This window comes from Salvelinus fontinalis, chromosome 6 (assembly GCF_029448725.1).
Source record: "Salvelinus fontinalis isolate EN_2023a chromosome 6, ASM2944872v1, whole genome shotgun sequence".
Lineage (NCBI taxonomy): Eukaryota > Metazoa > Chordata > Actinopteri > Salmoniformes > Salmonidae > Salvelinus > Salvelinus fontinalis.
In genome coordinates, this window is record NC_074670.1 from 62,427,247 (window position 1) to 62,439,511 (window position 12,265).

A 12,265-nucleotide genomic window follows, 5' to 3' on the forward strand; every position below is an offset into this window, starting at 1 on the left:
TAGTGGCTATGCAAATTGTCCCTGTCAGTGTGCCTTTGCCTCTCGCTGCACACCTGTCAACACGAAGCAAACCTCCAGCAGCTGACAAACAACCCCTACGTCGCTTCCGCAAGGCTGAGGAAATGTATGCGTGTCATTCAGAAATAATTTTCTACAGGAATTATTTCTCAGCTGTATGATTCATTGCGGACTTGGGGCCTATGGGAAGGGCAGGCAACAGTTGACATGACAGTGTCCTATTTCAGGGTTATAACCTATGTAGATATGGTTATAATACTGTGTGTACTGAGACACATTATGAGTTAAATCAACATAGTCAAACTTTTAATGTAAAAGTAATACATTATTTATAAATGTTTTATTTATCCTTTATTTAACTAGGCACGTCAGTTAAGAACAAATTATTATTTACAATGATGGCCTACAATGTTAGAAGTTCAAGGAGGGAACATCCACAGCAGGGTGTAATACATGTTATTGTGTGTTAAATCGTCAAAGGGAAGGAGGGTTACCGACATGTTTTAATAGGGCACAGACACTTTTGTTCAGTTTCAAATTCCTCAAAACTCACCCCCAATGAATGGCATCAAACACATGTTCTAACATCAAACACAACATAAGCAGCATGTGAAGTGACAACCATTTAACCATCTTAAAACGTAAAATCCAAAACCCTTCAAAGTTACTTTTCAGACACTGAAATAATAATTGCATAAGCTTGTATGAATATTGCATAGTGTGAGCTGTGGGTGAAACGTCTGAAACATTGATCTGCTATGGTGACCCTGTAATGGTCTATTGTCTATTGTATAGAAACATAGTGTGAGCTGTTGGTGAAACGTCTGAAACATTGATCTGCTATGGTGACCCTGTAATGGTCTATTGTCTATTGTATAGAAACATAGTGTGAGCTGTTGGTGAAACGTCTGAAACATTGATCTGCTATGGTGACCCTGTAATGGTCTATTGTCTATTGTATAGAAACATAGTGTGAGCTGTTGGTGAAACGTCTGAAACATTGATCTGCTATGGTGACCCTGTAATGGTCTATTGTCTATTGTATAGAAACATAGTGTGAGCTGTTGGTGAAACGTCTGAAACATTGATCTGCTATGGTGACCCTGTAATGGTCTATTGTCTATTGTCTAGAAATATTCTATGTTAGGAACAACACTACACGTTCAATGGTTTATAGTTAAGAAAGGTTTTATGTATTTCTACTAGTTAATGTTTATTGGACTTTTGAGTTAGGTTGAGATAAGCTTTACACAAATCCATTGTTTTACAATATTGTATGTATCATACTGTAGCAGCCCTTTCAACCAAATGACATGTTAATGTAAATGATCAAAACATCTCATTTGAGCTCAATAAAATCTTGAAACTATGGAAATGCCTCTATCTTCATGAGTTCACCTTGTGGGGTCAAATGTAGATTAGCAAAGATATTAACTGGCTCATTGTACTGCCTCAAGGTTTAATGAAGATATACAATTAGTTACAGTGGTTGTTATCCCTTCAAGTTACGCACAGGAGGACTAAGTGGGAACTTGATTACATTACATAACGAAATCATCTTCTTGTACTTGGTTATTAGAATACTTGATAAATAAGATAACCCTTTACATGCAAATTAGAACACTTTGACTTGGTAGAGTCAAATCAAATCAAAGTTTATTTGTCACGTGCGCCGAATACAACAGGTGTAGACCTTACAGTGAAATGCTTACTTACAGGCTCTAACCAATGGTGCGGGGAAAAAAGGTATGTGTGTGTGTGTGTGTGTGTAGGTAAGTAAAGAAATAAAACAACAGTAAAAAGGCATTTGAAAAAAGAGTAGCAAGGCTATATACAGACACCTGTTAGTCAGGCTTATTGAGGTAGTATGTACATGTAGGTATGGTTAAAGTGACTATGCATATATGATGAACAGAGAGTAGCAGTAGTGTAAAAAGAGGGGTTGGCGGGTGGTGGGACACAATGCAGGTAGCCCGGTTAGCCAATGTGCGGGAGCACTGGTTGGTAAGGCCGTTTAGGTTGTATGTACATGAATGTATAGTTAAAGTGACTATGCATATAAGATAAACAGAGAGTAGCAGCAGCGTAAAAGAGAGGTTGGGGGGGGCACACAATGCAAATAGTCCAGGTAGACATTTGGTTACCTGTTCAGGAGTCTTATGGCTTGGGGGTAAAAACTGTTGAGAAGCCTTTTTGTCCTAGACTTGGCACTCCGGTAGCGCTTGCCATGCGGTAGTAGAGAGAACAGTCTAGACTGGGGTGGCCTGGTGTAGAGGTCCTGGATGGCAGGCAGCTTTGCCCCAGTGATGTACTGGGCCGTACGCACTACCCTCTGAAGTGCCTTGCGGTCGGAGGCCGAGCAATTGCCGTACCAGGCAGTGATGCAACCGGTCAGGATGCATCCATCTGCATATCTAAATATATCTAAATCTAAATATCTAAGCATTTGAGATGCCATATTTTTTCACTATTTATCTTGCTCTGGTAATAGATATTTAATGTATTGGGTGGCCAGACATTTATGGTGGGAATTTCTGCACTTTCTAAACATTTACTTTTTATAAATGTATTTGGTGCTGAGACAAAGGTCAACATCTTTACATTAATTTAATAGATAGTAATTGCACATCTCATGTGATCTCCACACCTCATCAAGTCCAATGTCAACTGCACCGTGATGCTGTTAAGCAATCAAACCAATTGGCACCGGTGTGCTTCATCATTAATTGCCACCCATGCGCCAGTGAGTGTGGTGCTAGAGAGAGTGCCTTGCAAATGTTCTCGCAGGTGCATGTGAGAGGATATGCACACGAATGCATGTGTTCAAGTGTGTGAAACAATGATTCTCTGAGACAGCTTGGCATTCTCTTACACCAAAACACAAGCAATTAACCTGATATTTTAAGAGCGAAGAGCCCTGGGATGAAACAGCTGTGTGTTTTCTGGGGCTATGATTTGAAATCAGATCAAGACAGATGCCTCCCTTCCATAACTCCTCAATGTCATCTTGTCATTGTCTCCATCAGACGAGATGCTTTAATTAAAGGCCCTTTTTGATTAATACTGCATGCTGGCTGCTGAAACGACAACCTCATTCAGATCTTAATGGCGCCTGCGATATCTATCAAACGCCGGGTTTATGAAGCGTCTATACTTTCACAATAATGTCTCTCGAAGCGGAATTCCCTTTGGTGCGTTTTTAATTCTTGGTTTTTAGAAGAATGGAACCCTTTGGGAATTGGACCGACAGGTTTTTGCATCTCTTTGTGTCTACGCGTGTTACTTTCCTTTCATGATAACGGTTTCACGAACTGTCGACTCCCATCGTCACGTTGCACAATTTAGGATTACAATCGGTCAGTGAAAAAAGCAAGCGGTTTTAAGGTTTTGTTAAGAACATTACATTCTTAAAGACGATTACCATTAACCTCTCCACAATCCATCAGTACAGCTGCTGTTGGATGGCTGATCCATTCTCAACAGCTAAGAGTCCCGTGGCTGTTCGCTGGATTTGTCTTGATCTTTCTCTATCTTGCAATCCCTTGAAAGTCTGCTTCAATGGCTTTCTCGGGTATTCCCTCTTCTGAAATATCTCCTCATGATTAGTCCATTGGTTCTGAATACAGAGTACAATATTTGACACAGCACCAGGAGACAATTAAAAGCTGTTTTGCAGAACAACAATCTGAGGACTATAAGCTTGGACAGAATGGTAAAAGGCTTTTTAAAATGTGCAAAAAGCACAAAGGTCTTCAAAATCCCTGACACAAAAGGTGTCTATTAAGTGATGGAAGCAACTGATAATGGCTATGAAACGGCATTCACTTTGACTATTTAGTCCTTCACCATTATGAAAATTGTAGGATATCATCACCGTTCCATTGAAATAAATAAGAGCAGGAAGTTCCATTGTGTCAGGGATTTTGATCTACCATTTCATAGCTAGTGAATAAATATGAACATCCCCAGCCTAGAATAATCTCTTTACAGAGTCTTCCGTTTTAGTCACTATAGGCACTATTGTGTCAATTATCACTTAAGTGTGTGATCAGGCTGTGTGTATTACTGTCCTGTCTCTGGTTGGACGATGGGAGTTAGTTTTAGCAGAGCTCTGTAGTGGAGGTGGCAGCTCAGACTCATATTGGATGGCCTAGGGGAGTGCAGTCAACCCTGTTGGGATCCAGAACCATTAGAACCACCTTCCTGGTGACTTTTAGGGAATTCTTCAGCAAAGAGAAGGGTTGTAGCTTTGAACTATAAGGGCCTGAGGTTCAGGAGAGCTCCTTTTGAATTCCCTCAAACTTCCTGCTACCTTACCCTGTCAAACACACCAGCCCTCTCCTTACCCAGCTTCTCATCACATCAAAAGAACTCTTACATTCCCCCCCAATTCATCTCACTACAGAAGGCCAGGGTAACATTTCAATATGACATAATTATTAGTATGAGGGTGTAAAGAAAGATACTGTAATGATTATAAACATGGTCATCATGATGAAATGTTGAACTTTCAATTATATACTTCAGTAGGTCTCCCTGTCTCCCTGACTAAACATGACAACTTACAGATCACCAAAACAATCATCACTACTTGTCACGTTGTTCGTAATAATGGTCGGACCAAAGCGCAGTGTATGTTGAGTTCCACATAATTGGAATGATAAAGTGAAACTTAACAAATACAAAAACAAATAAACTAACCGTGACTAACGAGATGCTACGTGCACTAACTCAAAACACAGTAACACAAACAATATCCCATAACCCACATGTGGAAAAATGCAACTTAAGTATGATCCCCAATTAGAGACAACAATTACCAGCTGCCTCTATTTTGGAATCATACACAAACCCCAACATAGAAAATTAAACCTAGAACCCCACATAGAAATAATAAACTAGACTAAAACCCCTAGTCACGCCCTGACCTACTCTACCATAGAAAATACAGGCTTTCTATGGTCAGGACGTGACACTACTAGCTGTTGCTACAGACATGTATTGCAATCACAAGTTGTAGTTATTCATAAGTAGCTGGGATAAGCCAACTAGCAAGCTGTTAGTCACATGTTGACAGCTATTATCTCAGTAACCATGTTTCCATCCACAGTTTTTATGCGAGTAAAGTCATACCGAATAACAAAAAATCATGACAGCTGTGATGGAAACAGGAAATTTTCCTACAATGAATTAGGTGAGAAATGGCAGTGGAAACACCTTAATGCGCAAATATTGATATAAAAACCATCATATCGAAGTAAACTTGGAGTCACGCGACAATATGGTGTATGGTCCTCCCACTACAACTCAGGAAAGCATGCAGTTTATTGGGCTACAGGCTAAATAAATTATGAACTTCACAGGGTGGTGCAAGTGCACAGTGATCTTGATGCTCCTTTCCAATAAATATTGAGGTTCTTATTCTGATCGATGCTTGACTGCCGTTTGACAAATAATAATCTGATCATTGTAGACAAGCCTACCTGCACAGCCTACCCGCACTGTATTTGCAAGATGTTGGCTAGAGCGCAGGTCCCAAGACAAGAGTCATTATGCACTGATTTTTATCTGCAACAAGTCCATTTGGTGGAAACACACCACTGGTGGGAAAATGTGCATATTGTCTTTATGCGGATTTTAGAATATTCGCTTGAAAATCTGTCGCCAATTTGGATGAAAAGATAGCTAGTGTCAGAAAATGTTTAAGAATATTTTAAAGGAGAAATAAATAACAATGTCTTTCATCTTAGCTGATGCAAAAAAATATGAAAATTCAGATGATCCTAATAACCCTGCCATTCAACAGAGAAGAAGCATAACACGTGATGTGACACATGATGGATAGGAGATGGACAGGAGTTAGACAGGAGATAGACAGGAGATGAAAAACAGCTCTAGGCATCATTACCCAAACATTAGACAGTCAATTTGTCCTGCCAGCATTACGGGTTCAACCAGGTGCCAAGACCTTTTCTTCATCAAAAAGACTGCCGTGACCTGGATACGTAGTGCCATTAGTCAGTAGGACTGCTTTGTGTTGTCATGGTGATGGACGGATGGCAGCAGGAAATAAATCCTGGTTGAGAGTTGGGGACTAGTGGAGGCTGGCAAAGGAGTGGCTCCAGAAATGATATTGATTGTAGCATTGCCCCTGTTGAACATATTATATACTGTCAGTTTGTAAGGCTTATTTGTCAAACCTCCGCCATAGCATTACTTTCTGGTCGCTTCAAAATTACCCATTCAAAAGGTATGTAGGCTGCCTGCCTGGAATAGGTGAAGATACTTCAACTGTAAACACCTTTAAAACAATCAGTCATTTCTCTTTTCAAAAAATGTTTTAGGCTCTAATGGCGTTCTCCAGTGTCTTTAGTGCAGCAATTCAACCCTGTCAGGTGGACTATTGATATGCCTTTTGTTCACTTAGGCCACGCCTTCCAAATCACTTGGGCAAATGGAACCAGGAAAAACAGGCCATTTGGGGTTCTAATAGCTGTCACAATGGTTGCTATAATTGCATTTCCCGAGCGAAACACTGTTCAAAGGGATAGAGAAGAGACCTGTCAAAAGTTAAAAAGGGGAAAGCATTCCCTTCACAAATAATGGCAAGTATTTTGTTTACAACTTGACGCGTTTCCACTTTCAGCTGATTCATTTTTCTAATGGACTACGTAAACAAAGGCACTCTTTAAATGAGCAATTTGTAGAATGAAAGACAGCTATAGGGCCTATAGAAAGTCTACACCCCCTTGGATTTATTTTTGTTGTGTTACAAAGTTTGATTAAAATGTATTTGTCATTTTTTGTCAAAGATCTTCACAAAGTACTCTAATGTCAAAATACTCAAAATACTATTTCTTTGTATTAATGAAAAATAAAACACTAATATACCTTGATTAGATACTGTAAGTATTCACCCCTCTGAGTCAACACATGTTAGAAACACCTTTGGCAGTGATTACAGCTGTGTGTCTTCTTGGGTAAGTCTCATAAGAGCTTCACACACCTGTATTGCCCAATGTTTGCCTATTATTCTTTTCAAAATTCTTCAAGCTCTGTTGTGTATTATGACTAGACAGCAATTGTTAAGTCTTGGAATAGATTTTTGAGCAGATTTATGTCAAAACTGTAACTTTGCCACTCAGGAACATCCACTGTTTTCTTGGTAAGCATATCCAGTGTAGTTTTGGCCTTGTGTTGTAGGTTATTGTCCAACTGAAAGATGAATTCCTCTCCCAGTGTCTGGTGGAAAGCAGACTGAAGCAGGTTTTTCTCTAGGAGTTTGCCGTTTCTAAAAACTCCCGTATTTGCTGATGTCAAGCATACCCATACCATGATGCAGCCACCACCACGCTTGAAAATAAGGAAGCAGTTACTCAGTGATGTGTTGTCTTGGATTTGCCACAAACAGGACTTTGCATTTAGGCCAAAAAGTGTATTCATTTGCAATTTTTTTGCAGAATTACACTTCAGAAGGATGACTGTATCATTGATGTGTCTGAGTGGTTTAATACATAATCCACAGCATAATTATAAACTTGACCATGCTTAAAGAGATATTCAATGTCTGATTTGCTATTGCTACACATCTACCAATCACTGCCCTTCTATAAGAGGCTTTCGGAAAAGCTCCCTGATATTTGAAGCTGTGCTTGAAATTCAGTACTTGACTGAGGGACCTTAAAGATGTTGTACCTATGGGGGACAGAGGAAGGGGTAGGGGTTCAAAATCATGTCAACCCATTTTATTTCACACAGAGTGAGTCCATAGAACTTATTATGTGATTTGTTAAGCCAAATTTTACTTCTGAACTAATTTAGGCTTGCCTAAACAAAGGGGGAATACTTACGCAACGACTATATTTTAGTTATAAAAAATAAAAATAAAAAACATTCTTTTCACTTTGACATTATGGAATATTTTGTGTTGATCTATTACTTAAATCTATTTCAATCCCACTTTGTAATGCAACAAAATGTGAAAAAAGTTCAAGGGCATGTAGACTTTCTATAGGCACTGTACTTCCTCAAAAGAACCCAACAAATTGACTAACAATGGCATAGCTGCAATCACTATCTACAGACAATGCTTCACTGCAAATCCTGAGACCAGCATTACTCTCTGCTTTAGAGATAAACGATGGCTCGGAGGTCGAGACATAATCTGACACCAGTGCTTCCAAAAAATATGATACCCCACTGTCCAGTATTATCCCCAGTTGTATTGTGACATTGTGGTGGCTGACATCCTGCTTTCTAAGGGAAGGTTTATAAGGCCAAGGCTATAAATTGGTATCCTACCGTTACAGTGCTGTTTGACACAGACCAGGGCATTCTAGAATAATTCAAAGCCAAGGATATGGCTCTTCCGGGGGAGGCAGTTATTTTCCACAACATTGATCCTCTCCCCCACATTCATACACAAACGCACATGAATGCACACATCTAAGCACCATGAACACACACACCACAAGATTCCACCAACCAACCAGTTTGGACTTCCTGATGTTTTCCAATCTTTCTTCATACCATCTCTATCCTTCTCTCCCTATCCCTCTCTCCCTATCCCCCTCTCCCTATCCCCCTCTCTCTATCCCTCTCTCCCTATCCCTCTCTCCCTATCCCTCTCTCCCTATCCCTCTCTCCCTATCCCTCTCCCTATCCCCCTCTCCCTCTCTCCCTATCCCTCTCTCCCTATCCCTCTCTCCCTATCCCTCTCTCCCTATCCCTCTCCCTATCCCCCTCTCCCTCTCTCCCTATCCCTCTCTCCCTATCCCCCTCTCCCTATCCCCCTCTCCATATCCCTCTCTCCATATCCCCCTCTCCCTATCCCTCTCTCCCTATCCCTATCCCCCTCTCCCTATCCCCCTCTCCCTCTCTCCCTATCCCTCTCTCCCTATCCCCCTCTCCCTCTCCCTATCCCCCTCTCCATATCCCTCTCTCCCTATCCCCCTCTCCCTATCCCCCTCTCCATATCCCTCTCTCCCTACCCCTCTCTCCATATCCCTCTCTCCCTATCCCTCTCTCCCTATCCCCCTCTCCCTATCCCCCTCTCCATATCCCTCTCTCCCTATCCCTCTCTCCCTATCCCTATCCCTCTCTCCCTATCCCTCTCTCCCTATCCCCCTCTCCCTATCCCTCTCTCCCTATCCCACTCTCCCTATCCCTCTCTCCCTATCCCTCTCTCCCTATCCCCCTTTCCCTATCCCTCTCTCCCTATCCCTCTCTCCTTTTCCCCCTCTCAGCATCCCATGTACAGCAACCAGTGTACCCTCTAATGATCCAACCTGCACAATCAGCACTATGATATGGCCCCAGGCTCCATGCGGAGGACACTAGCAGAGTCTTGAAGATTGCATATGCTCAGGGCTAGAAAGTAAAATATGCAGTCTTGATTTGCTGAGGCAACTAAGCCAACTCCAAGTGATCAACATGATGAATAGAACCTTCCCGGTTGAAACCTATGATCAAAGCTATGCGTTGTTTGGGGATTCTATCGATCAGTAAAAAATATAGAAATTGCTTGTTTGTTTGCTTCAGAGTACAGGAAGACTTAGCTGACAGCATCATTAAGCGGGCCTAGCCACTTACATACAAATTCTATTTTGAAACCAGGACACAGAACTGAAAACATTTTAATTTAAAAAATGTAAGTGATAGGGAGAAAAAAATTGATGGAGAACAAGCTATAGGATGAAAATTACTATCTTCTTTTTAAATAATGAGCCAACATGTTTTCAGCACTTTTATTTCCATGACTGATCAAATTAGTTTTCTAATACTCTCTCTTGTTTCTCTGCTGCAGACATATAGTGAGCAATATGTTTGGAACATCAAATTGCAATAAAATGACAGTATTCAATCGCAATATATAGAATCATGAGAATCGCAATACATATCGTATCGGTGTATGTTGATAAATCGCATTGCTCCTGGCAATTCACAGCCCTAATTGTTATCAATGCATGGTTTATGCATCAACGTCAGATAAGTGCATGTATCTCAACTTTATTTGTCTTTGAGATTAATCCAGCACACAACACACTTATTGAAACCACCATCCACTTCATGAATCCCTTCTGTGGCAGTAGGCGTTACTACCAAATTCATTAGTGAAATTGGCTGGTAAGTTAAGCTGCTGTGCAACAGCCCTTGATTCTGAAGATGCCTTTCTTTTCATGTTAGACCTTCCCGCACATTGGCTATTAAGGTAACTCAATAACAGGACCAGCCAGACTTACTGTCCTTCAAACGTGTCTAATGCAGTGGTAACTGACAACAGTAGACAGGCATCAACTGTTCCAGCCTTGATTCACTGAAGACAAATCAGCCTAGGCGGTATCTGTTATGTATCAGACTAAACCTAACATTTCACTTTGTTTGGCAGCTATTGATTTTTCACCTCAATGTTGTCTCCAAGAGGCATCCCACTCTTACATGTAAGCCCTCCACTAGATTCCAGAGAATTGTGGATACAGCATAGGTTGTAGATACGTGTTTTTCCTCATGTTAGTTTTGGTGGAGTCTAGGTAATATTAAACCTGTGCTCATCACTTGAGTATAAGGACTAAATACAAAATGACAAAATGATGTATCAGTTGAGAATAAGGACTAATATATAAACTAAATAAAAACATTATACTGCTGCAGATATTTTCAATGAACACCTAATGATACTGTACCACTAGAGGAGCAGTAGTTCAGAACTGTTCTACAGGATTTGGACAATCCTCCATCCATGAGCTTCAAGTATTGCATGGATGGTCTTGCATGCACCACAAAGTCATCAGGGTTAGGCTGTGGAAATTACATATTGTGCCTTAAAACAGCTTTTCTATGAATTATAGACAGAAGTGACTCTCAGTGGTATGGCCAGTTTACCTGCTGGTGCAGTAAAACCAATGTGTGGATGCTAGGAGAGTGCTAACAGAATAGGGATAGAGAGAATGATACAACAGACAAGCAAGTGGGCTGAAAACACTGCATTACACGTCCATGGCTTCCATTCAATTACAGTGCTAATATGCAGAAACAACTTTTGGGTCCACAATGACATGAATCATAACGACAGCCATTAGTTATGAATCATACCGGTATCCATTAGCTATGTATCATACCGGCAGCCATTAGCTATGAATAATACCGGCAGTCATTAGCTATTAATCATACCGGCAACTATTAGCTATGAATCATACTGGCAACTATTAGCTATGTATCATACCGGCAGCCATTAGCTATGAATAATACCGGCAGTCATTAGCTATAAATCATACCGGCAACTATTAGCTAGGAATCATACTGGCAACTATTAGCTATGAATCATACCGGCAGCCATTAGCTATAAATAATACCGGCAGTCATTAGCTATGAATCATACCGGCAACTATTAGCTATGAATCATACCGGCAGCCATTAGCTATGAATCCTACAGACAGCCATTAGCTATGAATCATACTGGCAACTATTAGCTATGAATCATTCCAGCAACTATTATCTATGAATATATATCGGCAACTATTAGCTATGAATCATACCGACAGCCATTAGCTATGAATCATACCGGCAGTCATTCATTAGCTATGAATAATACCGGCAGCCATTAGCTATTAATCATACCGGCAACTATTAGCTATGAATCATACCGGCAGCCATTAGCTATTAATCATACCGGCAACTATTAGCTATTAATCATACCGGCAACTATTAGCTAGGAATCATACCGGCAACTATTAGCTAGGAATCATATAGGCAACTATTAGCTATTAATCATACCGGCAACTATTAGCTATTAATCATACCGGCAACTATTAGCTAATAATCATACCGGCAACTATTAGCTAGTAATAATACCGGCAACTATTAGCTATAATTCATACCGGAAACTATTAGCTAGGAATCATACCGGCAACTATTAGCTATTAATCATACCGGCAACTATTAGCTATTAATCATACCGGCAACTATTAGCTAGGAATCATACCGACAACTATAAGCTAGGAATCATACCGGCAACTATTAGCTATGAATCATACCGGCAACTATTAGCTAGGAATAATACCGGCAACTATTAGCTAGGAATCATACCGGCAACTATTACCTAGGAATCATACCGGCAACAATTAGCTATTAATCATACCGGCAACTATTAGCTAGGAATCATACCGGCAACTATTAGCTAGGAATCATACCGGCAACTATTAGCTATTAATCATACCGGCAACTATTAGCTAGGAATCATACCGGCAAC

The 12,265-nt window shown here is 40.5% G+C and overlaps 1 protein-coding gene across 3 annotated transcripts in view; it reads right to left on the reverse strand.

Moving 5' to 3' along the window:
- Positions 1 to 12,265, reverse strand: part of si:dkey-237h12.3 (teneurin-3) — a 194,683-nt gene that overhangs the window by 96,826 nt on the left and 85,592 nt on the right. The window lies entirely within an intron of this gene.